The sequence below is a fragment of the Amblyomma maculatum genome, chromosome 8 (assembly GCF_055883805.1).
Source record: "Amblyomma maculatum isolate TAMU_Amacu chromosome 8, ASM5588380v1, whole genome shotgun sequence".
NCBI lineage: Eukaryota > Metazoa > Arthropoda > Arachnida > Ixodida > Ixodidae > Amblyomma > Amblyomma maculatum.
The window spans coordinates 10184834-10210994 of record NC_139351.1 but is presented as its reverse complement, the minus strand read 5'-3'; the positions used below and the strand labels follow the sequence as shown (position 1 = coordinate 10210994).

Genomic DNA, 26161 nt, shown 5'->3' with positions numbered 1-26161 from the left:
AACCGCATTTAGTGCGCAGCTAGTGAGGAAGTAATGCAGCTAAGCAGTGCGACTCTTCATAGGACTACACCCTATCATCGCCAGATGACCGTACCCAAGGTATACCTAAACAATACAGTAACCGATATAATCTCCATGTACATCAACGTTGAACGCATGACATGCTGTCCTTCCCTACATCACGTTAGCAGATATAATACCGCAGTAAAAGAAACTACCGGCTACGCGATTTTCCACCTTGTTCATCCCAGTCGAAAAAAACTACAGAACTGTGTCAAAAATACCACAAAATATCCTGTAGTTCTGTCGTAACCATCAGACTTTTCTGTAGTTCTGTGGTTTTCCTGTAGTATATTTCTGTTGTCTGTAGTTCTGTAGCACTTTTCTGTTGTAACTTCAGAAATTTCTGATGTTACGACAGAATGTTCTGTTGTCACAACAGGTTTCCCGTCAAAACCCGCACAGAAATTCTGTCGTACCATCAGAAAATTTCTGTAGTTTTTTCCGACTGGGATGTACATGAAGTGAAGGCGTTTGATGCTTTGCTCCTACCGAATAGAGCATAGGCCTTCGTTACGGCTGCAGAAAATCTCCTCACCTTCCTAAGGAAATTCGTTGGCTGGCCAGGCTTTACTTTTGGCAGCAGCAATCCGAACAGCGCCAGCGATACAACCTCCGTTACCGGGCAGCCGAGCACTATCAAAATGAGAAAGGCTGGGTGTAGACGGCTAATCGCCAGCGTGGTCGCTCCGAAGAGCTTCTCCATCCCCATTTTGAACCCCTCAGGGTGCTTGGCAGAGTTAATGCCGTTTTTTTTAGTCTTTTCTGAATTACGCTCCGCTCATCGCCTAGCGCTGCTTAGTCTGACATTGTGCGTATCGTCCGACTGAAATCTTACCAATCACGATAGATGAACGTTCGCGTTCACCTTTATCCTGCTTTGTTTTTGCATTTTCCGCCATCACATTTCATCTTTTCTTTTTTTGCTTTTAGATTGGGGATGTCTCTTCGCCTAAAGAGGCAGTAACACCACTTGCATTGCAAGACTTTTGTCACCAGCATAGTTTGGTGGCGTCGATGTTGCACCTCTTTAATAGACCAAGAGGGGCAATGGCATGTGTGCGCGTAGACTACCGAACCGGCTGTTGATGTGCACGGTTTCACCCGTGACAGTAGGCATGGTTGGATAGGTTGCGAGGCGAAACTGAGACAAGAAACACGCGCAGAGAAATTTTTCGCTGAGACGCTGTTAGATTCTAGCGTGCAATTTCCAAAAACTATGTCTTTGTTGTAAAAACAAGGTTCTGCATTAACCCTAAACCGGAAAAAAACAACAACGCCAAACAGCATTTTTCACACAGAATAATGTCCTGTGTACGCAATGAACGTCGGGAATATGCGCTATTTTTGTGATGCATTCTTCTAGCGTCGATTATGAAAGCGAGGCCCTTTGCATAGACAGCTCATATACGTCATAAAATACACGGATTTCGGGAATATGTAACATTATTTCAAAGGTCACAGAATAGATATGCAAAAAGCGAATATACTTGCCGACAATACTTTAGTGCCTGAAACATTAATCAATTTGTGACAAAAATGCTTGTCTGCTCAGTAGTCAAGTCAGACAAAAGCAGTTGTGGAAACAAAATTTGAGAGCACAAAAAAAAAACATTGTTAACGAAATGCCCTGACGCCGCAGCCAGGCCATCTTCTTCTCTGCAAAACATTTATTCATATTGCTTTCAGTGAACATTTTATTCATTAACAGCACAATCGAGGAGTGAACTACAACATTTTCACAGCTGAGCTGACATTTATTAAGCAAGTTGAGAATGTGCGTACAGTACTTTTTTTTGTTTCATCATTGAAAGCTTCGGGATCGCAATCGGTGCTTTTTTAACCCGTGTATTTCACCCAAGATATATTTCAAAGATTTTGAATTTATTACAGTTAAAGACGAGGAACTTGCCTGGATATGTGTTCCCATTATTCGCTAGAGAGAGCAACCCTTGTCGTGAGCTGCGTGGGAAAGATCGCGTTAAAACGTCTTGAGTAGCGGATTCTTTGCGATTTTATTATGCGTGAGTCGCTGTGTTAAATATCTTTTTTCAAAATTGGCCAGTTCTTTTTTCACATAACTCAAAATAGTTAATTTAAAAGGCGAATTGTAATCTGACGAAGACTACTTCATCCCAGCCTGCGCTAAAGATACAGCGGAGGGTGCACTCATATCTAGGCGCATATCTTTGTCATCTCAATAAACCAAGCTGTCACGTTCTGTGACATCAGTATTCCTGAATTCCTGAATTAATGATCGGAAGGTGCATCACATATCGTTGATGACATACCTCGCAGTCGTAGATGGAATTGTTCCACGAGGGGTACTAATCAATAATTCTAACTCTACGGATGAACTCTGGTGTATAACAGGAAGGGAACGAGGCAGTGATACGAAAAGAGTAGTTCAAAAGGTTAACATAGAAAGTGCTACTCAGTAGGCGATTAATTGCTTCCAAAGAGATGTTTCAGTTAAATCTTCATCCGATACAGTGGAGATAAACATATGCTACCATTTATTTTAATATTTCTGAAAATCTTTACAAGACGCAGGTGGTCTGTGATATTTAAACATTCCGCGAGTCTCAGTTGTCTTAACATTCTGTAAAGAAAGAAGCCAAGCTATTATGGTAGAATGATGCACACATAACAGGTTTTGTTAATATAGAATTCTGGTTTACACAAATAGCAAACAAATATCTTTACAAAAAAAAAAACAATTTTTGTTTCAGAAAATTCCAAGTGGCAAATGACTCTTTAATGCGTTTGATATCACATGGGATGTAGAGCTACACAAAATCTTGAGAGCTCTGCAATGTGGTCATTCTGAAAATAACTATAAAGCCTTGGATATAGTGCACGCGTACTGTTGCACAACGTATTTGTGGCCGCGTATGAATACTTGCCACAACATAGCTGAGACAATTCTGGGTAGTGTGTTTAAGAACGCGTCTCAGTGCGTGGAGTGACTTAAGCTGAACGGAGTGATCCTGGTCACTTGGCGAACATTTGACATGCTTTGGTGAAGACGGCATTACTCTGCGGAAAGTCTTAGTCTTTTTTGAGGCTGTTCCTGAGTAGTAAGAGAGATCATCTGCGCGATAAGCACCTCCACAGTTTGAAATGGTCGGCGCACAAGGAAAATATATATCTTCTTCCAAGAAATGAAACACAGCACGTTGTGCAGCGCATCGTATTCTGTTTAGGGCGCATATGTGCCTAAGTTCAAGGTGAAATGAAATGCTGTATTCCTGCGCTTTGGTTGGGTAGGCTAGGCAGCGGTGCATTGTAATCTGTAGGCTTTGGCTTTGAAAAGGGGTCACTCGGCCCACGCACAAAAATGAGCACAGTGAATGTGCAATTCAAAAGCCTCGTCGAAGTTTAGATTTTGTGCTGCGACGATTCGCGTGATGCAGTTCACAACGCCCATGCAGGGGCAGTCAGCACCCGTTGGAAATGCTGTTTATGATTATCTTGTTGCTGGATTGTTGTTGTGACTTAGGAATGCCAGGTGATGGAGGTCGGTGAAAATAGCGAGGGACATAAGATACTCAGGAAGAACGTGGCAGGGCACAGGGCCGCCGAAAGTCAGAGCAACAATCTTGCATCCAGAAAAGAAGCTTGTCTTTGGTTTACGTCTTGTACGGACACTGTCCGTCTCGATTGCGCTACGAACCAAACTTGGTTACTAAGGCCAGACGACATACCAAGAACAATAGCGATGGCCCTCAAGCGGCACAACATTGGCCACGTCGCTGCTCCCGGCAGCGCGGCATTCTCCGGCGAGGACTGCAGCACCCAGGGAAGGCGTGTTTTGAAGTTTGGGAGTCACACAATTGGCCATTGTTAAGGTAGTACGAATTGAAACATGGCAAAGGTAAAGCGCATAACCAAGCTTACAACTAACGTAAAAGTGTTGCGCGAAGCTAAGCCTAATGGGCGGCAAAGACAGTATGAGAGCTGGGTCAATCCCCCAGACATACTCTGCCAGAAATTTGATTACTAATCAATTTTTTGTTTAAATAATATTTCCCACATTGATATTACCATACAGTTTTAAGGTACTGCGCATCAGAAAGAGGACTCGACGTACTTAGCTCAGATGTTTCACCGTACGAACGTGCTTTGCGTGGCCGTGGGGTGCCATGACCCACTCGGAGACAAAGGCTGCCGGAGGGCATCCTCCTCGTCTCATGCATGTTCCTCTCATGGAGCTGGAAGATTTAGTAGTTCCTGCTAAATCGAATATGTCGTGAGGCATCGTAGCTTTAGAGAACCGGTTGGTCAATTGGCCCGTGATCAAGCAGCCTGCAGGGTTTTGAGAAGAATGGGCCTTGGAGCGCTCTCGCGGTAACTAATCATTATATTTCTTATATGTTACAATATTCTCAGGAGCGGTAAGAAGAGGATGCACGGTTTATTATTTCACTTATCTGCGCACAGGAAATAAAAGGTACTTATCTTCAACAATTCATGATATATAAATTGGTATGTCATAGCTTTATATGTTTAAAGGGCCGATAGATATGCTGACAAAACAAAAATGATTCATGCGTGATAATTTTCTAAAATACATTAACTTACATAGTTCAAAACATGAACAAAAATTCAATTTTAACACGTATACTAAAAATTAAGCCCACAACAATTTGATCTCAATGTTGAAACAAAATATATGTTGTATTTCGCCACCCTCAAGCTAAAAACTGCTCTAAGCATGCATTGAGCAGCTTTTAATCACTATAGCTCCGCTGATGTTTCGGGAGTGAATATGAGAGATTTCTGCAGCTGCGCTTCAACGCACTGATCATATAAGGAGCCCTACGCTCTTTGCCTATTATTTTTCATTTTTGCACTGCCTATAAAGGACGCCTCTTCAAGGCGACGCGTTCTTATAGCGATATATTTTATGCCACTATTTTATTGCCGGTCTTCACAAACGTTTTTTTTAAATCATATAAACTTACGTTTTCAGGGCAGTTTACAGGGCTTACCGTGTAAACCTAATGGCAGTCAATTAAGATAGTTTGAACAGTACCAAAAATTTACCGCGTTTGTTTAAAGTTTGCCTGCTGCAGTAAGAACAAAAGCGGCATGCTATATGTTCAACTGCCCAGTTCCTCTGAAAACAGCTGCAAATTATGCCCGGTTATGTACTGATCTTACCTTCCCATTCCCCACCTAACTTTCTCGCTTAACTCTGAGCTTTCCTACTCCCTCATGCTTATATGGCTCCGGAGCGGTTTATTTAGAGAAAAATAAGATATGCGTTTCCAAAGCATCATGGGAAGCGGAAAGATTGTGCGTTTACCTTAACACGTATGGTTGAACTTCCGCAACCCGTGCGGCAACTTCCGAAAACATTTGCAGTGATTATTATATATTCACGCACAAATGTACACACAAATGTATTTCCGCGGACTTCATTCAAAGGAACAACCGAAAGGCGCTTTAGAGTTCAAGAACATGACCCAGTTTATGAGGAACACACGACCATTCGCTTCTGACCGCGTAACAACTCTAGTGCACACTACCGCTTTTTCATGCGTTTTGGGGAACAAAGTGCGACCCGCTTATGATACATAAACTCTGACCAATACATTTATATCAGCAGCAGCAGCAGCAGGTGTAACTTAGAAGTCACGCCTCTTTTCAAGTTACGCATACGCGCTCCCTGAGTTTACTAGAGAAGATAAATACGCTCGCCCATTAAGGAATGATTTGGGGAAAGAGCAGCCTTGAGCAGTGCAGGCTTGATACGCGATTATTATTTTCCACTTCATACGCAACGGTATAAACGTTCTTAACCGAGCTATTGTTAGTGGGCATCTAAGCATTGACCTTCTTATCGCTACCCTTCCTCGCCGCACACTTTCCGACGGAGAATCTCGCCTCAGTTATCACTTCCTCAGTTGCAACGAAGGTTGTGAGCCTTTCCAGCTAACAATACAAGCGCTTGTGTTGCGTTGTGAAACGCCAACTATGGATACATTACTTCGGAGTGTCGAGCGCATAGCTGTCGCATTAGAACGAACGCTTTAAGTGAACAAGACGCGCACTGATTAAAAAAAAAAACGAACTTTCGCTAGCACTCAGCTTTTAATCACTGTCAAGTTAGGCTGCAATTAATGTATATATCTAGAGAGCGTCATAGATAGAAAAAATTCACAAGAAAATCTTTAGAAATATCAATTGTTCACTTCTTTCTTTCTTTTTTTTTTATTACACGCAACCAGGTTATAAAATGCGAGGCGAATTCACACTCGGCGTTCTCAAGACCGCATTAGAGGTATTACGAAGAACTGCATTATGTGCACCTTGCTTGTTTGTGTGGGCATTTTTGTACTGTTCGCTGCACTGCACTGTGACGGAAGGACGAGCCGTACAAATTCTAGTGGTGGTAGGTTCATTTTCGTCCTATTTTATTGGAAAACGACTTTGTTCGTCATTAGACTCATTTGCTAAGCTTCCTTGTTCTTGATGTTGTCTTTAACCGAGGCGCTTAAGTAAATTATCTCTTTCTCAAAACATAAAATCTTCTGACAACCTGTCTAAAGCTGTAGCCTCTAGGTGCTGCACTATTTTTGTTCTTGCTTAGAATTTCAACGAGCAGGGCTGTCAGTAAAATTTCAAAAATGATCGCGCGAGTCCCGATAAGACGACGAGAAAGGCATCTACGCAGAATTGTATATGTGCTGCGCTTCACTCAGTGCATCCGTCAAACGGTACAGTGTGTGAATAACATGAAACCTTCTTAATATCACTGTGTACGCAGATTTTTTAGGCCGCTTCCTTACAGTTCACCATAGAAGAAAAGAAGTTAGGTTGTAGGATCTCTTCAATTATTCGCGTGAGCTGCAATTTTGAATCTGTAACCTTTAGTTTCAGCACAGTATCCTTTATTGGGGGGTGCATATTTTTGAAATATTTAAAACCCAGAATCATCTAGCCTCTATTGGATAAGCAGTTAAAATCAGGTATTATATGTTTTACTTCTTTTAAAAGCATATCCAGTAAAATACGTGCATTTCATTGACTTCAAATTATTTCGACTAAAATTAGAATAGTATGTTGTAGCTTAAGAGCACTAGTACTAGAGCCCAGATTTACCTCGTTTGCAGTGCGTGTCAAAAGCCGTTACGAAATTGGACACCAGCTGTAAAATGAGAATTCATCCACCAAGCCAGTATGATTCCGAGCAAGACACGCTAATCCTGACCAATTGAAGTATGTTCATATGGGATAGTTTAAACAGGATACATATCTGTATTGCATGGTCTGTCGAGTAATGTGGTAGATTACGGCTGTATTTTATTGTGTTTGTGCGACTCCAAAATAAAATGGCTACAGAGCACATAACTTGCATTTAGCATAAAATGATAAGCGGCCTTCATTTTTTTCTAATAACTGTTTGAGAAATATAGTGAACGATGTCGATGTTTTATTACTATTCGAACCGCCAGTGCGACAGATAAATCTTAGTGCGACGACAGGTATCTCCTAGCGCTAAGTAGTCACTCGCATCAACAAATAAGCGCTCTACACAATGATTATCATGGCAAGCTACTTCTCCAAGTCTCCGGAGAGAATACATGAACTCCTGTATCACCACCTTTTTTTATGCAACACCTCTTGTCGACATGAATTTATACACTGCCACCGTCATTCGGCACCTAGGCCCGTATTCCGAGTTTGCGTTGTTATTGAAGTGTCGCTATCTCACGTGACCTCAAGTAATCTGATTGGTCCAAAAGCCGGTACCACTACGGAACCGGAAGAGGTGGCAACATCATGTTCCGGCGTTTCCACCAATCAGATGACTCGAGGTCGGGGAGATAGCGACACTTTCGATAACGACGCAAACTCGGAATACGGGACCTAGTCAATTATTTGTCAGTGCTAACAATGCCTATAATATAGGTATATATGACGTTAAAATTTCTTGGTCGTGAACTATCCTACTTGTAATCTCACGCAATCTTCCTTGCGCACCATTATGACGGTCAAATATCATTATGCCCCACAATGCTTATTGCGTATTGAGTATTCTGTGATCATGACTATCTCTAACCACGTAGTAGCCGACATATGTGGTTTGTATATGCGGTGTAACCTCAAATAACTTCACCTCTAATTACGTGGATGTTCAAGTATCGTTCAATTATGTTTCAAGATTGTAAGCCCGCAGCCGGCACCCCATTCGTTGCTGCCGCTTCGACCTTAGCTCAATTCTGCTCTTGGGAAGCATTCGACTACGGGATAGTCTCGGTACGGCTGTGGTGTCTGTCCTAAACGAGAGAGTGCGTCCTGTACTCCCCGCCTCGTAGTTTATTTCTCTGTCACCACGCTCGCATACTTCAGCAGCACTCAGCCAGAGTGCTTATGTGTATGAAAAAATTGCCTGGGTTAACTGAAGTAGTGGCGCAGCTGAAACCTCGTGAAGACGAAGATACTTGCTTATCGAGAGTGCCTTGCTATTGAACTTGGCGATGACGACCATGTTTGCTGTACAACGCGAGTTAAAAATCAAAAGTTCAAAGATAGATGACACGGGGCTTTTTCATGGGAGAAAGAGACCTTCAGCGCTAATACTGATTAGTATGCGCGTCGACTAACTTGACAGCAATGCCGACAGCTGACAGGAGGAACCTGCAACCACAAGTTTTTCTAAGTTGCATAAAACGGTCTCCTCGTACTCCTGACAGCATGCGGCCTCGACTCGTTTCCGCGGAAGGAAAGCTCTAGCATGGGGCGCGGGTAATTTGTGTTACGTTCATAGCGATCATACGTGTTTAATACAATGGCGACGTGGGCTGGTTGAGGCAGTTTTAGCTAGAAATTCATGCCCATCATGACATAATGTATAATAGGGCTCCTAACCGCGGTTCGCGCGGCTTCAGCGTAGGTCGGTGACTGGGCCGAGCGGGTGCCGGCGAGCACCTGACAGCCCTTTCAAGCGCCGGTGCTCTGCCACGTGGCATTGGGGCACTGAGGTAAAGCATCCCATGGAGGCAAATCAGAAGATGCCCTGATAGCCCGGCGCCTGCGCCCAGCGACAGCGCCCCGTTCTTTCCCCCCCTCGCGCCGCGGCAGGTTCAAGGCGATAAGATCAACGCGCTCGCTATTGTACCTCTTGTGCCGCTGCCAACGTCTGCCTCTGTACTTGGCAGTTGAAGTGACAACGGTTTCCTGGCCTATAAAGCAAGGCCCGCTGCCGCTTGTCGAGTGAGACCGTCGAAAGCACCTGTCCGGTGCTGGGCTGCTCGCCCTGAGAGACGTGACGGAATCTTCCTGGCCAGCGCTGTGCAAAGTTAGTCACATGTCTCCAGTATCTTTCGGACCCCGCGCCGATCTTTTTCTTTGTACCATGACTGTAAATAATGTATAAAGTCAGCTTTTGTTCGCCCTATCTCGTGGATCTGCAGCATCGATACCAGGACCCGAGTCGAGACAGCTGGTTGCTAGCGGAGGAATTGTCTGCGCGCTGTTCTTACTTGCGTTTGGTGAATGTATAACCTTCACTATCTAGTATAGTGAGGCTTGATGTAAGGTGTTCTTCCTGTTAAAGAAAATTGGATCTACACTGCGTTCGAATTCGAACCTTGATTTGCAACAACGCACTCCTGAAAGACTCCGACAAATATCGGGCCGTCATGGACCGGCGGAAGCTAAGAATAACGGACATAATCTCAATATGCGATAAATTATGTCTTGATTGTTGGAATTGAAGAAAGAAACAGGAAATTGCCAGAGCGACTAAAGGCGATACCTTGCAGGATGAGTATATTGTGTAATGTTGGGAAGAGATAAAGCGGAAGAGGAGAAGCGGAAAAAGGAAGAGCTAATGAAGAAAATGTGAAAGGAAATGGAGGAGCGAAAAGAAAATAAAAAGTGGAGGAACAACGACTAGAAATCAAGCGATAGAAATTGAGCTTAGTGGAAGCGCAGGCGGAATTGGCGAAAGCGAATGGGGCCCTGTTGCAAGCCCTCAGACAAACAGCCGCCTAAAATGAAAGACCTGATGTCAGCTTTAACAATGAGAGAATATCGGGCTCCTTCTATTCCATTTTCAGAGCGTAGGCAAAAAATGCGGAGCTCTGATCCAAGTTTTGCCTAGATTATTCAAAATTTGTTTGCATAAACAAAGTAGGGATTATGAAGAAAGTTAGCTTGATAACATTTGCGGTGTTTTACTATTGCGCAGAACGGCGAGTGGCAACTGGTGATAACTGTAGTAATACATGTAGTTCATGATAGTAGTGGCTTGAAGAGGGTTATTAGACTACGACGGACAACATGTGTGTGAACGGTGCAGTGACCGTGTAGACTTAAACTATATGCTGTGTGGTTGTGCATCGAGAGACGCCTACGCCAAGAACAAGGAACGTTGGGACAAAGTTTTAAAAAGTGCTTCACTACATGATCAGCTTCGGGCTGTCCAGGAGGCCCGCGCAGCGGCGGAGAGCTTTGGGCTCTCTGTTCCGACGTGGGAGCTGCCCTCTACACCTGGCGCCTAGCCGAGTGTCCTCCAGGACCCCTACTGTGGGAAATAAAGTGTTGCCAAACCAAGCCAAACCAAGAGGGTTATTAACAGTTTTCACCCCAAACAGTTCGCGCATGAAGACTGGCAACCACTGTGATTCCTCGGCATCAATATCAAAATCACCGCAGATGATGAAAGGAGCGTCATCTTGCGCAGTTAGCTTTCTCGCGTGCCTCTTCTGAAGCCATTCGCTTTCTCGTAGAAAGCTTTCCCGGCGATCTGCAGCTGCGCTCCTGGACGGTTCTGCCCATTTAGGGCGTGAATGTGTGAGATTATAGCGTCTTAGCAACACAGGTGGCAGTTTATGGGTGGGATAAGCAAAGGGCAAAATGATCGTTCATTCGCGAGCATATGGCTATTTTTGGGCAAGTGTCGCCATCTGGCGGCAGTGACGCAATAAAACAAAATTTGCACGCTAACCGCGCCAGAGTGCACTACTAGCTTACTACAAGTTTATTAGGAATAAAAATCATGTACAGGGTCATCCACTTCTAGCTGTAACACTGTCACCGCTTTCAAAGCAACATTACGTCCAACCCAGGTGCATATCGATGCAAAGGGATGCAAGAACACAGGGACCCGGAAGTGCTGCTTCACATAGACTGCCAGTTAACTTTACTGTGCGGACGATTCGGACGTAATGGCGTTTTGAAAGCAGTGACCATGTTATAGCTAGAAGTGGACGAGGCTGTACCTTGGCAGTCTCAGCTAAGTGTAAAAATACTATTCACAGTTTGAACCTATTAGCCTGGCAGTATCAGCAAACCTTAAAAATACTATTTACAGTTAGAACCTATTTACATGACATTATTTTGACGTAACACTTATTACAACACAGGAGGATTTCTAGAATTCCTTTGTTAGTAACAAGTCGTTATGGCGAGGTCGATCAGCCTTTGTGGATCGAACCGTGACGGACAATGGGAGCTGCAAATGTAGTCAATAAATACATTGCTGCAATAAAAATGAATGTTTTTGTTATGTTGTTTCCTTAAAGTTTCCTTGTAAGAACGAAATTCTTCGTTCCACTTGGCCCCAGCACCTCTTGACAGTTTTACTTTTGCGATGGGGCCGACCTTCTTGCTCAGTTTACCAAAAAGAAAGCGAATAATTACAAAGGGTAAACGCAACATTGCTTAAGAAGTATCAACTGACTGCTGAGGCCTTCTGTTTATTGTGCATAAAAGCATGGAAATGGCCTTGTTGCATTTTCTGGGGTGTTCGTACAATCTGAAGGCAAGTTTGATCGCATGGCTCTAGGCCACTGGAGTCTAAAATGACCCGGACAAAGTTGTATACGAAGTATGTCTTGAACATTTTTACAAGACTGAGTAAGGAAATGCAGCTGTGAGTACAAGCAGTCCTAAAGAGATTATAGCAATGTTCCGCTGAGCCGGCAAGAGAGTTTCAGCTGAGGAGTAAGTCAGGAAACAGCTCGCGGGCAGTCGCAGCTCACTGCAGTGCTTTCATAAAGCGGCCATCGAGGATTAAGAACAGAGCACCCGCCATGCGTGCAGTGAAAGCAAGTCAGCGAAGAGGACAGCAAAAATGACACAGCCGTGAGAAACGATGTCTGCAAATAAAACAGAAAAAAGAAACGTGGTAAAGGTAATAAGAAGAAAACGCTGACCTATCTGCTTCCGCTGTAACGCTGCCGGGCATATCGCAAGCGGCTGTAAAACAGAGAAGGTCGACTTTTACTCCGCATCTTCGACGCAGAAAGCGTTGATGTGCTGGAGTAGTACACGTGCGAAATGACCGGAAAGTGGAACCAGTGTCATGTTCGGTGTAATATTGCTGCCATATTGGATGTGGCGTTTCCTGTACTTGTTTGTTCTCGGGATTTCACCAGCGAGTACATGTGGATCATACAGGTGGCACTAGAAGATAGTGTTTGTCTGCCTGTCGCGCGCGTCACAATCAAGGGCTTGTTTCGCGTACTGCTAACAAAGGCGGCGGTGCCGGTGACCTTGTCAGAGCAGTTGCCTTACCTCTTTTCTAAGTTTTCAGAGCCTTAGCTGCAGAAGAGGGGAGGGCTATATTGTACGGATCTGTTCGCGCATTAATGCTTTTGGAAGCCTTCGAATTCGAGGACCAGTTGAAACATTCAGTTCAACCTGAAGATCGTGCTCTATGCGAATAATATGCTAACTTAGAAGCAGCGAAAGGTGCTTTCAATATCGAGATGGCCTCCACGCCACCGAGTGAATATTGGTCTGTGTACAAATCATTTGAAACCTCTCCACGCCCTCCAAATTGGATGGCCTACCCGAGCTGACGATGATAGAGGGGGTGCTATAGCGGCTGAACAGGCGAGCGATGACAATCTGCGACTTCTCAGGCCTCCTGCTAGCGAAGGAATGACGAGAAGCAACGTTGTGCTAAATGAGCGCGGGAGCAACTTCTCGGCCACAGAATAGAGCCATACCGCGTCATTTTGAGAAAAAGCACGAAAAGGCAGGACGCGAATCCGAAGACGGCGTTTAAATGTAAGCGCTTTAACAGGGTACAGGGAAGCATGTCACATGTGTTTCACCATTCAGGGTAGCTTTTTAGCTATGTTTTGGAATGTTGGAGAAGAAACTACTGGGTCATTCTTGACTAGTTTAAGGTATATTGTTTAGTGGCTTGGTACAGCTCTTGAGGCGGTATATATATAGGAACCGTGAGGTATTACCACGAAACGTAATGTTGATGGTATACCATTCATTGTTCACTTCTCGTCTGAACTATTGTCATTTAACATGGGGTACAACAACAGCAGGAAATCTTCAGATGCTGCAAGTGTTACAGAAAAAATTCCTAAGGATTCTTGAAAATGTTCCGCCAACTTACCACACGACACCTCTTTTCTTAAAGTACAGTATACTTCCAATAACCAAGCTTTATGACAACTGCTTAAGAAATTAAGGATTCTTGAAAATGTTCCGCCAACTTACCACACGACACCTCTTTTCTTAAAGTACAGTATACTTCCAATAACCAAGCTTTATGACAACTGCTTAAGCAAGGCTATAAAAAACGAGGTCTCAAACAACACTTCTTTCCTTTGTAAATTAGCTGGGCTAGAAAAACGAGAGTCATCATACAATAGAAGAAATGCTGAGCAGTGGAGTATAAAAACTTACAGAACTTCGTTTAGTGAACAAACATTAGCTAATAGACTACCCCGACTGCTTAACAACTTAGCACAAAGCAATATCTTTCTTCCTAGGGCTGCACGTCGGAATTTGTTTCAGTACTTTGTGCATTCAATAAAACGGTTTTGTTCACGACTGATTTAACCTGTTTTTTTTTTACTCGCCGTAAGTGTGGGCTTCTATCTGCTTGTTTTTATTGTATACTTTGCGTTCATAACTGCACACTGACAAGAGCTGTATTTATTATTTCAATGTTTCCTTACCTTGTGTTTAAATTCACATGACATGTGCCTTTTATATATGCCTGACTACTGTGGTGCTGCCAAAGTGGGGGCCCGTGGCTCTCTCAAGCTGTCAAACGGCAGCTTTTACCCCGGGCTCCCACCATCATTTGTACCAGGATGGCAAATAAATTGAATTGAATTGAGTTGAGTGTCCTTGCCTTGTCGGAGTGGGGATATTGATCAGACATCCCTAATGCCCTACCTGAGACCCTTCGGCCTGCAGACATCTTATTTGTGGACAGAACCGAGGAACGAAGACCAGACCACCTTAATCGGCCCCTTCAATGGACAACAATGGGCTGTGACCCCGTTCGGGATCTCCGCGTGCTGCTGACGAACTGCTATGATCAGGCTCCTAGCTGTCATTCACGCTATCGACTCACCAAGAGAGTGCCGGCGAGCGCCTGAGTCGTTTACAAGCTCCGATGCTGCGTAACAAAGCACCACCGCACTGAGGGGAAGCCTTAGCGGTGGGCATGCCAGAATGTGTCCTACATAGTCCGGGGATAGCGCCCTCTCTTCTTCCCCTCGCACCGCAGAAGATTCGAGGCTGGCAACCAACGTGCTTGTATTGGACCTCATGGTTTCTGCCATCTGTTATTTTTGGATTATACAGAATGGCAAGGATTTCCTTGCCTATAAAAGAAGATCGGATATGCAGTCTCTTGTCGAGATCTAAATCACTCATGCAACTTCAACGTTTCAGGGCTCTCATACAGAATAATTGAAGCAAGAAATATTTTAAGGCTCTCATACAGAATATCTGAAGCAAGAAAAATATATATCGCACTGTTCGCCTTAGGGCTGACTCCTTCATTAGTTAAGATTTGGAGGAGGCGATATTATGCACCCCCTCGCACTTCTCTCTGCCAAAAACAATGAGAAAACATAAGCGTAGACCTTCATTCATGTTGTTTTCCAGAACTTGGAAGAGTTTAAATATTCGACGGGGTTTATATTACCAGGTGCCACAAATCAGGCAATTTCACATTTAGGTGCGCTGAATATAGTTGGCGTTTTTGTTCTTAAAGATAAAATAATGATGAAAAAAAGGAGTACAGATGTCGCCTTCATCGCTGCACCAGCTTGAAATCCTGAAGGTGCGATTTTGCTGCTTTCTTTGCTTTAGACTGCTTTGTGCTCACAACATACCTTTTACATTTGGAAAAGGCTATTGGATGCACGCCCGACTGAATATACGCGTTTTTTTTTATTAGTACTTAGCTCTACATTCTGCACCTGGAGCACCACTTAGTAGAACCATTTTTGAGTATAAATGAATCGCTCTAAACGCAAACTGAAAGCTTAAGAGGGGCACATACATGTTGTTTATCTTCCGTAGTAGTGTTGAACTTTTCGATACATATTAGAGAATCTGTTATAAGGGTATTCGGTCAATATTGTTTCTGCCCATTGAACTTCTATTTGGAGCGGAAAGGTTATTGCGAAAAGGAAACTGAATGAACAAATAACTGAATGTTGTTTACTGCTTCCATAAACAGTGCTTTAAAAACAATTTCTTCAGAGGACATGTTCCAAATCAGCCTTTGTTAGTATGTAATTGCAAGTTTAGATAACAAAATAATAAAATAGTTTATTATTACCTTTGTCTTCAGTAATGCTCAAGCGTCTTTATTGACATACTTGTTAGCCGATAAATATTTTCACACTGCGGGCTATAGCTGAGTGGAATTAGAAACATGAAAAAAAAGCCAGCAATCTATAACATTTCACAGGCAAAACATTACCAGGCGATTAGACTTGTACCATTTGAAGCGCATATTTATAAAGACATTCCTTATTTCATCAGGATGCAATTACGGAAACCGTGACTATGCTAATGGCACGACAAAAACCACAAACGATTGTACACGAGTCACATGCATTAACGGCAACATAACAGTTCAAAAGTGAGTATATAGACAAACATTATTCAGTACATCTTAAATATTAACGTAGATATTAAAGAAGTTCTTGAACAAAAAAAACGACGCCTTTGAAGTTGGAATCTTTCGACAAGAGTTGGTTTCAAACCCTGACTGTTCAATGAGTCATGGTGATAAATGTTATCTTGCTATATTCTGAGCTGAATTCTCTAGTTTAATGTTGTAATGATTGCTTTTGAATTTCATTATGATAAAAGCCAGCCCTTGAAATAACTGAATTTCATGCTTGCAGTTTTTGCAGGGGGCAAAAGTGCGTTTTTAACAAACCTGAATTATTGGCCAAATGTAGAAATGTGTTTCTAAAGCTAGGTACACCTGTGAAATCTACCACGTAAACTATAATATTTCGGCGTCGTTTTTGATTTAATATTACGTGCATCTCTAAAATAGCATGGAAGAAGCAATTTTTCTTTATGCTAGAAGGATGGGGAGGCGACGTCCCTAAAGGATATGAGATGATTCACAGCGATGGCGAAATTAATCGCAATCCGCTTCACTACAAGTGCGCACTGCTAAATAATTAGGGTGGCAAATATTTCGTTTCTATAAAATAAATTACTGGTCTTGCGGGTACCGCTTTTACGCTCTCCGACATCTGATAGCATATCATAGGGTTTAGCGATATATGAGGCAGCAATGTGCATGCAGTGTTAGTGTGCAGGCAAGTCCAGATAAGAGTCTTGGTTAACCCGCCACGCCAACAAGGTGCGAAAATCCTGATATATAGAAATATAGCGTGAAATATAGACAAATGGTTTGTCATGGATATCACAGTGGCAAAAACTATATCTGGCCTTCCTAAGACGTTCAAATGAAAGGTTCATAAATCCAAAAAGGACGACAATACTCCTGAGTCCTAAAGCTCATCGAAGCAATCGGATTGTAAATCATAAAGCGAAAATACACTATGTATTACTGATGGCTACTTTTAGGCGTGATCATGGGAAATCATGGTGTAGGCTTTGTGAAGACCAGCGGTGCATATTAGCTGAGTTTGCAGATCGAAATGGTCTAAGGGATATAGACGTTTTGTTCATAAAAGGCATTATCATAATAGGATGCAGAAGGTAGGAGACGAAAATATACATTTTTTTTGTACAAATCTTGGCATATTGCTGGATGTGAGGGGCTAAACGCGATGCATTGTGGTGACCGCAGCACGATAACAGATCAGAACATCACAAACCTAAATAGGTAAGCGATAAAATGTAAGAAGTAAATCCTTAAATATGTGAGAAGGAAGCGGGAACGAAAATAAATTAATAATAAAAGAATAATTACTCACTGACACCTACACAGCCATAAGGCTATAAAGGAAGGTATAAAACTTTCGGAGGAACTTTGAATTTAAAGCAATAATCCTATTGATTCGGAGATCGAACCGGCCATCACTGTCTTTCCAGGGTAGTAGCACTACCAACTGAGCTAATTAGGACGGCCAGCACCTGAGATGGGCGAGAGTGAATTCATCAATAACTCGAATCTCAATTCGCTCTCGCCCTACCATATGATCTGCTGGCCGTTCTGGTTAGCTCAGTCGGTGGTGCAACTGCCCCGGAAAGGCGCTGGTGCCGGAATCAATCCCCGGATCAGGACGAATTTTTCTTTAACTACGAAATTTCCGAGAAGACTATAGCTTTTTGCCCCGCCGGGGTGGCGCAGTGGTAAGACGCCCGACTACTGTGCCGCAGTTCCCGGGTTCGAACCCGACCTCGGCGGCTGCGTTTCGATGGAGGCGAAACGAAGTGGCGTCCGTGTGCTGTGCGATGTCAGCGCACGTTAAAGATCCCCAGGTGGTCGAAATTACTCCGTAGCCCTCCACTACGGCTCCCCTTTCTCTCTTTCCACTTTCCCTCCCACCTTCCTCCCTTCCCTTACGGCGCGGTTCAGGTGTCCGCAGAGCAAGTGTGACAGATACTGCGCCTTTCCCTTCCTGTGAACCAACCAACCAACCAACCATAGCTTTCCTTTGCAGCCGTATGTCTGCACTTGCGTGGATGTCAATGAGTAATTACTCCCTGATTAGAAATCGAAAGACAAGTGTCGCCAATTTAGGGAAATCCCCCAAGGCGGAGTAGATTTGTAATAAGGGAGTTATTACGCATTCATATCTTGCAAAACATAGCGATATGTCTACAAGGGAAAGCTGTATATCTTTCCTTGGTTGCCGTATGCCTGCCTTTGGGTGGACTTAAATAAGTAGTTAGTCTCTTATTAGAAATATGTATCACCTCGTTGTATTTGGCAGAATATTCTAGTAAAATAAATTTCCGACAACCCACAACAAAAAATATATCTGTAATCGAAGGGCGACGACATTTGTGGTTAAGCATGCAGATAATCACTGTTTCACAGACATCATAACTCCAAACGCGAACGCTTTACACCGTACGACATAACCAGTAAAGGTAGTGTAAAGGTGTGTCAGTAAAGAAAGTATCTGACAAAATATGTGTTACATCACTAAAGGACTTAACACTAAATTTCATTTGGAACTCTATAAGCGCATTTTTAATAACGCTTGGTTATTTGTAGCTTGTAGCATAATATAAGCAAACCTACATTATTATTCAAAGAGTAGAGAATGCTGAACCTGGTCATGAGCGAGCTAAAGGCATTAATGAGATATATGCCGTCACAGCAAATTTCCGTACAGTTATTACTAACTTGCGTGCGATAGGTGGTAGCCAGGAGAGAGAGTGAAATAGAACATAAAAGAGGGCAGGTTAACTAGGCGATACCCAGTAGGATACGTACCCTACAGGTGGGGACGGGAATAAAGGAAGACAAACGAAAGAAAAAGCGGCCAGGAAAGGAAAATTTCAGCAGCGCATGCCACACGCGGACAGAGGACAAGAAAACGCACACACGAGCGCTCGTTTGTGTGCTTTGTGGTTCTCTTTCAGTGTGTAGCATATGCTGTTGAAATACATAATGGAAAACCAGCTAGCCCGTCAGTTTACTCTTTGCTCTTTACTCTTAGAGACTGTCCAGAGATCTCTATTAAAAGGAGTAAAGGGCATGCACTTAAAGCCAGGAGATTTAGCTAGTACTATGCGCAAGGCAAAGTGATTAGGATGATAATGAGACTAGCAGTAGTAACAGCAATTAGTCATTGTTTGGGAAACGCAGTGGACGTAAAGAATGCTCTTTAAGAATCCAAAGGAGCAAACAGCTGCTGGTGGTCATTTAACAGCATATGACATGAGAACGGTAGAACATTTTCTCACAAAACCTGATTACCATTTTCTAGTGACGACACGAGCGTGCTGCAATCTTGGAGAAGTCCTAAAACTTCGAATATTTAGCAAAGGGATGTCAAAAATTGTTACAATTACGAAAATTCTCTGCTCCTTTTCTTTGTATGCACGGCATTTACTAGAAATCGAGATAAACCTAAGTCTCAAATCCCCCCTTACCATACAGTCACTCTTAAAAGAAACGCTGCGATGGATAGTGTTCACACAACCAATAAGGCTGTCGACAAGCGCGTTAAATCAAACCAAACCTTTACTCTGCCTTCATATAATGCGACACGCTCTTCTAAGTCGAAGTGCAAGAAGACTTGTATGAATCACAAATGGTGTAGAAAAGAAGCACACAAATATTTATAATAATATGAAGGTGTCGAAGCTCCATTCATCGTCCGAAGTGAACGTGATTTACCACCGGTCAAGAAGAGATCTAGCAAGTAGTAAAATGTTATTCCTGCTTTAAAGTGTGCATACAGATGCTTTCATGTGCGATACCTCATCTCTGCAAGATTTATCTCTCTGTTCAGTTGTGATGTCACGGAGGCAGTTGCGTGATCGTGTGACACGAAAAACAATTATTTGCTCTCTGTCTTTTTGCAAGGGGAAGTGTTCCTCGTACGGACCGTTGTGTATGCTGCCGAATATGCCACAAGTAACACAGAATAAAGCACCACATTAATCAAGCCATACTAACATGCCTGCACGTCCTAGGACCAGTGCGTGGAACTGGAGATCGAAGAATCCTCGAAGTGTGGATTGAAATGCCATGATCCCGGCTTAGTAGCGAAGCCCTTGTCGTCAGCGCCTGCCATTTTGGCGAAGCATGCGGCCACGTGACGTACCATAATACGCTGATTATTGGCTTCCTATCAGAGACACACTGTTAATCGAAATATATGCTGTGTAAGTTGCCAGGAATGACAAAGTCCCTTTATAAGGAAGCCTTAGTAAGATCAGCCTGTATACCTCGGCACACAAAGGCCCTCCCCCTGGGACGGGTAAACTAGTTTTGAATGGTCCCCCACGCTTTGAAATTAGTAGGAGAATAGATCTTCAAATTGACACTGACAACGTATCCGGATCATAGGCCTAATGCACCAAACTAAACATTAACCGAGCTGAATAGATTATACAGCTGCCTCAAACAAACAGCATTAATCTAGTTCATTTGCCTTACAATGCAGAAAATATGAAGCTATCTAAACTATTTAATTCAAACGACCAATTATGGGAAATAAAATCATAGGCCTAAGTACAACAAACAAAAAATGATCACATTATCGGCAAAAAAATAATATTAAGGTCCTGAATCAATTATGAATCGTTGTTTGGAGTGTATGTATTATGAAGGCTAGGTAACCGATTGCTATAGTAAGGGCAGCGGACTGCATTTTAAGAGTAGGAGGAGGAGGAGGAAACAACTTTATTTAACGCATTACATTAAGCGTTAAGAATGTCCTGGGCCAGGGTCACCAAGGCCAACTGATCTTGCAGCTGGTCAGAGGCTAACCAAGCCCGCCACGTTGGGGGAGGAGGGTGTGGAAAGTGAGGAGATTGGAGGGCGACAGGGCATGAAAATATGCAATGCTCCAAGTTTGCATAGTGTTCTGGGCAATTTGGGCATGCAGGGGAATGTATCATTCTGTATAGAAAAGATCGGGCAGGAGTAAGCAGTGTATTTAGTTGTATGCGTCTAAGAATGCGGATTTGCGTGGTAGTGAGAGATTTATCAGGAAGAGGAAGTGTACGGAGAGTTTCTCTAATGTTGTCGTAGTGAACGTTGATTTCTTTTTTGTAGTGAAGAGTAGGGTCCCACGTTGGTGGATAAGGCCAGGGAATCCCAGGCGCCCGGTGTTGAAGTTCGCGGGCGAGGCGATGCACTACCTTATTGCCTGGGATTCCAGCGTGACCAGGAATCCACCTCAGTGTTACAGTGTGGGGACGTAGTTTGGTAAGAGCTCCGTGTAGATCATCGTGTAGTTCTTAAGGAATGCGACCAGTGTGAATGGCGCGTATAGCTTGTATTGAATCAGTGTATATGGTATATCCTGAAGGGTTAGGGGGTGCTTGTGCGAGGTCTTGAATACTGGTAACTATTGGTAGGGTCTCGAGAGTCGCTGTAGGAGGAGGATCTATGTAAGGACCGAGGGTATGCGTCACTACATCGCTACAGCTCTGAATTGAGTAAGCAGCCGCTCCGACGTTAGTTCGTGATGCATCTGTGTAGATGATCGTGGAATCTGTTGGATGAACATGGTTGGAAACGCGAGCGGACCGTCTGCCTGTGTTAGTGTCGGGTGCAACGTTTTTTGGAATGGGGATTATTCTGAGGTTATCCGGGAGCGAAGAAGGAAGGGTAATTATAGGGAGGTCTATAGGTTTGAGTGCAACCTGCTGTAGTATCCAATGTCCTTGTTTGGTGCTAGAAAGACGTGCCATTTGCCGGTCGCGATGTTGTTGTATGAGGTCTCCCAGGGGCTTGAACAGCCCCGTAGAGTATAGGCGCTCCGTGGACGTATGTACAGGGACGTTAAGGGCGGCCTTGTACAATATGTGAAGCGCAACCTCAATCTGATGTCTTTGGCGACACGTTAGTGTAAGGTAAGGAATCGTATATAAAATTTTGCTAAGTGCTAATGCGTGGACAAGCTGCCTGACTTGACCCTCGCGTAGCCCGGCGTGCTTATTGACTATGCGGCGAACTAGATGCGTAAGCTGATTGATTGCAAACTTTAACGGTTGTAGATACATTGGCCTGATTGGTTGACTCATGGATATGAAGTCCGAGGATCCGGCAGGATGATACACGCGGGATGGGGTGACCTGCCATTGTGAGATTGATCAGCTGGTTATGTTGGCGTTGATAGCGAGTTTTTGCAATCAGCAGCAATTCGGATTTTTCAGGTGCGGGAGATAGCCCTACTTTATCAAGGTAACTAACGACTGCATCGATACCTTGCTGTAGGGTCTCCTCTACTGCTCCAGGAGACCCAGAAGTGCACCAAAGAGTAAGGTCGTCTGCATAGTATGTGTGTTTTAGGTTTGGGATAGACGCTAAAGTACGAGATAGGGGAGCCATTGCAAGGTTAAAAAGGGTGGGTGACAGAATAGCGCCCTGAGGAGTACCACGTGTGAGGGGCAAAGGATCAGATATCGAATCAAGGAGACGGAACTTGGCCGTTTGGTCGCGGAGAAATGCTGTGAGGTAGCCATACATCTTTGGAACACAGCCAGTAGAGGCAAGGATGTTTAATAGAGGATCGTGGGCAAGGTTATCGAAAGCTTTTCGCACATCAAGGGCCACTATGGCTTGGATCTGGGAAGTGGGCAGAGGGTCAAATTCGTGCATGAGGAGAAAAAATAGGTCCTGAGTAGACACACCTTTTCGGAAGCCAATTTGTTGAAGGGGAAAGAAATCTATGGATTCAAGATGAGTCTCGAGCCGATTGAGCACCATCCGCTCCATGGTTTTTCCCAGGCATGATGTTAAAGAAACTGGGCGGAGGTTTTGAAGCGCAGTTTTTTTGCCTGGCTTTGGAAGTAGGGTTATAAGTGATTGTTTCCAAGATGCTGGGAGTGTGCTTTCTTCCCAATGCAAGTTTATAATGCTCAGAAAATGTTCTTTGTCCTTGTCAGAGAGATTTCGAATGAGTGAGTATGTAATCTGGTCTTCACCTGGGACTGACTTCCGCTTTAGCTGTTCTAGCGCCCAGTCGAGATCGCAGAGGGTAAACGGCTGTCGAGTTCTACATTGGAAGCACCAGTGTACGGAGTATAAAGGCTGGGTAGGGGAGGAGGAATGTAGAGATCGCGGAGTTGGGCTGTGAAGGCATCCGCGCCTAGTTGAGAATAGTGCCTCCCGAGAGTGGGAACAGGCGCCGGTTGAGGCCCGAGTATTTCTCTGAGTAAATGCTAGGTTCTTTTTTGATTTAGTGTGCCGTTAATGGTGTTACAAATTTTGTTCCATTGATTGGTGTCAAGTGTAACGCAGTGTTCTTTAACCTGTCGCGTCAATTCGGTGACTTGGTCGGAGAGGCGAGCATTGTTAGGCTGGGTGCGAAGAGTGCGCAAGAGTCGTTTCCGCCTCTTCCAGATGCGTACAAGGTAAGGGTCCGGATTATCTGACGGGGCTGAAGTAGAACTCTCCTGCGTAGCTTGTTTCTGAGCATGTTTGAGTGCTTTTGTTCAGCTCTGAAGACTGCCAGTAGTATGAGAGGTGTCGCGTATATTGCGAAAGGTATTCCAGTTTGTGTGAGAAATTTAAACGTTTACCCGGGCGGGTACGGCTAGGGACAGTGATGCTAATAATGTAATGGTCGCTGAGCAATTTTTCATCTGTAACTTGCCAGGTCACCTCTCGCAGTCCGCGGCCCACTGTGAGGTCTGGCGTGATGGATTGATGGTTCCTGTAACCTTCCCGGGTAATGGAGTTTGGGGCGTTATAAACAGTTAATTGAGCTCCGTTTAATGCGTCGTTGAGTATACGGCCAGGTGGGAAGGTGTGTGGGTAACCCCAGATATCGTGCGGGGCATTAAAATCCCCACCTATCAAGAAGTCGGAGTCTCGAAACAATCTTGAAGTAAAGTGCAATAGCGGTTTGAAAAGCGTGTACTCTGCAGGAGGGTTATAAAACTTTGGAATCGATAAAGGGCGCGATGAGTGATCAGAATACAGTGTAAATGCAATAAGGTGACGTTCAAGACGACTGGGGACTTCAATGGCCTCAAATCGGATGTCCCGACGAATATAAGTGCTCACTAATGGGGCACAGTCGCTGTCATGCGCTGCACGCAGGGCACGGTAGCCCGGAATACCTTTAAGAGCACGCGATTCTTGAATGAGAATGACTTGGGGCTGCGAGGGTAAAGTCAGGAGCCATTGGATAAAGAGTGTTCGATTTGTACGCAGGTTTCTGCTATTTCACTGTACAATGTGTATGAGATTGTTCCCTGCCATTCTTAAGCTACGTTAGCGCGCTTCTCGGGAGGGACAGAAGAGGATGCAGCAGTTGCTTCAGGGGATGTAGATGGACGGGGCCGTTTAAGAGAATGATTTAGGAAATCCATGCGTTCGTCATCCTGCAGGAGATTGCTAAGGAGGGTATGCATGAGTTCGAATGCTTGGCGAATGGCGGAAATTTCTTTTGCAAGGTACAAGATAATAGGGTCATTTCGATCTTTTATGTGGCGCATATAATTCTCAGATGTGATAACTGGTGTGGAATCGGAAGATGTATAAGACAAAGGTTTGGGAGGGGAAATGGGAAGTGGCGGGCTCGGCTTACCCGGTGGTGGGAGCGTAGCTGGCTTGAGAAGTGGACGTGGGGCAGCTGGCAGTTCTTGAACTTCTTGATGCCAGACATTGATCCGAGGGGGTTGTGCCGTCTCTTGATTTGCATGTGACAGAGGGGGGAAGTCCTCGCGAGTCGGAGGAGTAGGTAGCGAAAAGAACCAGCTAGTAGACGGGCGAGTTAAAATATGTTTTCGGGGGTAAGCCTGGCTGAGTTGGCGGAGTGGGCATACGAATGTGGCCGAGACCTTGCCTTGGCGGTGGGCATAGGCTAAGGTTCGTGTGCACTGAAAATTGAGAAGATTCTGAAAAAGAAATGTTGTCATGAGCGTTATGTTCAGCTTACAGCTTACAGCTAGTTGTAGCACAAAATAAAACATGAACAGGATAAGTCGCATTCATTTGTCACCGAAGTTTTCTTGCGACACTTTGCGGCTACGAGCCAAATAAGTGGCCAATGATTATTTCTATCAAATATTATAAAATTCACGTAGCCTGCTATATTCACACGACTCTATAATGCTAGCGTCTAATATGGTATGTTACTGACAGATTTTTTCAAAGAAGTGCTTACAATATCCATGCGGGAACACTGTCCAAGTAAAGGCCTTCAATATAGTATCAGATTCCCATGGATCGGATTAGAGCGAAGAACGGTCTCAGTGATTATAGCAGGGAGATTTTGCTATCGCGAGTTCAAAATTCCTAAAATACATCAAATACTCTGATAGTACACGTACCTGCCGATTTACGAATTCTTCATTTATGCCTAGTTGCACGGACGGTCCGTGGACAGTGATTGAAGAAAGACATGCTGGACATACCATTGAGGAATTTCCTGACTGCTGTCGGCTAAACGGGGTTTCTCAACCCTGATAACTACCACTGGATACTACTGCCGGTACAAAGGCACACGAAGAAAAAACTTCACAAAATACATCGAAATAAATGTTGAACTGGAACTTGACTCGAACTCTTTTTTAAATCTTAAAAAGTGGAAAAGCGAAGAACCATGGAAGCAAAATGCCTCTGCAAACTCTATTAGGAAAACAATAAAGAAAAAAAAAACAATGCCTTAATGCCAAATGAAGATCATGCACATCTGCTCTAATATGAATAAAGGTAAGGGCACAGATCAAGGCCTAAGTCAATTTAGTACTTGAAATTCCCCCTTGACTGGAAGTGCGCCAGCTCATGAACGTGCGGGGTCGTTATGCAAATATACTGCATAATTGGTGTATAGGTGGAATGTTCGCGCGCAGAGTTCTACAGGGTGCCTGCTGTCCTTTAAAAAAAGACATCCGCAATTGAGAATGAACCGATAGGGATAATTGTTAAGGCGGCAAATATTGGTAGAATCCCAGATAATTTTAGGGATCCACAGTGAAAGAGACTGACGGGGCCTTACCTCTGGCTACAACAGCCCTGTTCAAAGAGTACAAAACGAGCAAGGGTTGGATGGTAGTCCTAGCTCACTAACCACACCTTCGAAATTTTGATTCAACCATAGCTTTGTCAATATCTCAGTACAAATCTGCCACTACAAAAACTTGCCTGCAGGCTGTCGCCCATGAGGATTTCACAGTTTGTTTCCTTTTTAGCCATATCAGGCTGCTTTTTCTTTAGCCAGAGTCAGCTATATAT

At 43.9% G+C, this 26161-nt stretch overlaps 1 long non-coding RNA gene across 1 annotated transcript; it reads left to right on the top strand.

Annotated features, from left to right (window-relative positions):
• The first annotated feature begins 6331 nt into the window (after positions 1 to 6331).
• On the top strand, positions 6332 to 25484 carry LOC146180519 (uncharacterized). The gene is made up of 3 exons (XR_014700380.1): positions 6332 to 6460; positions 15838 to 15937; positions 25291 to 25484. It is a non-coding gene; the product is annotated as an uncharacterized LOC146180519 (long non-coding RNA).
• Positions 25485 to 26161: the final 677 nt, after the last annotated feature.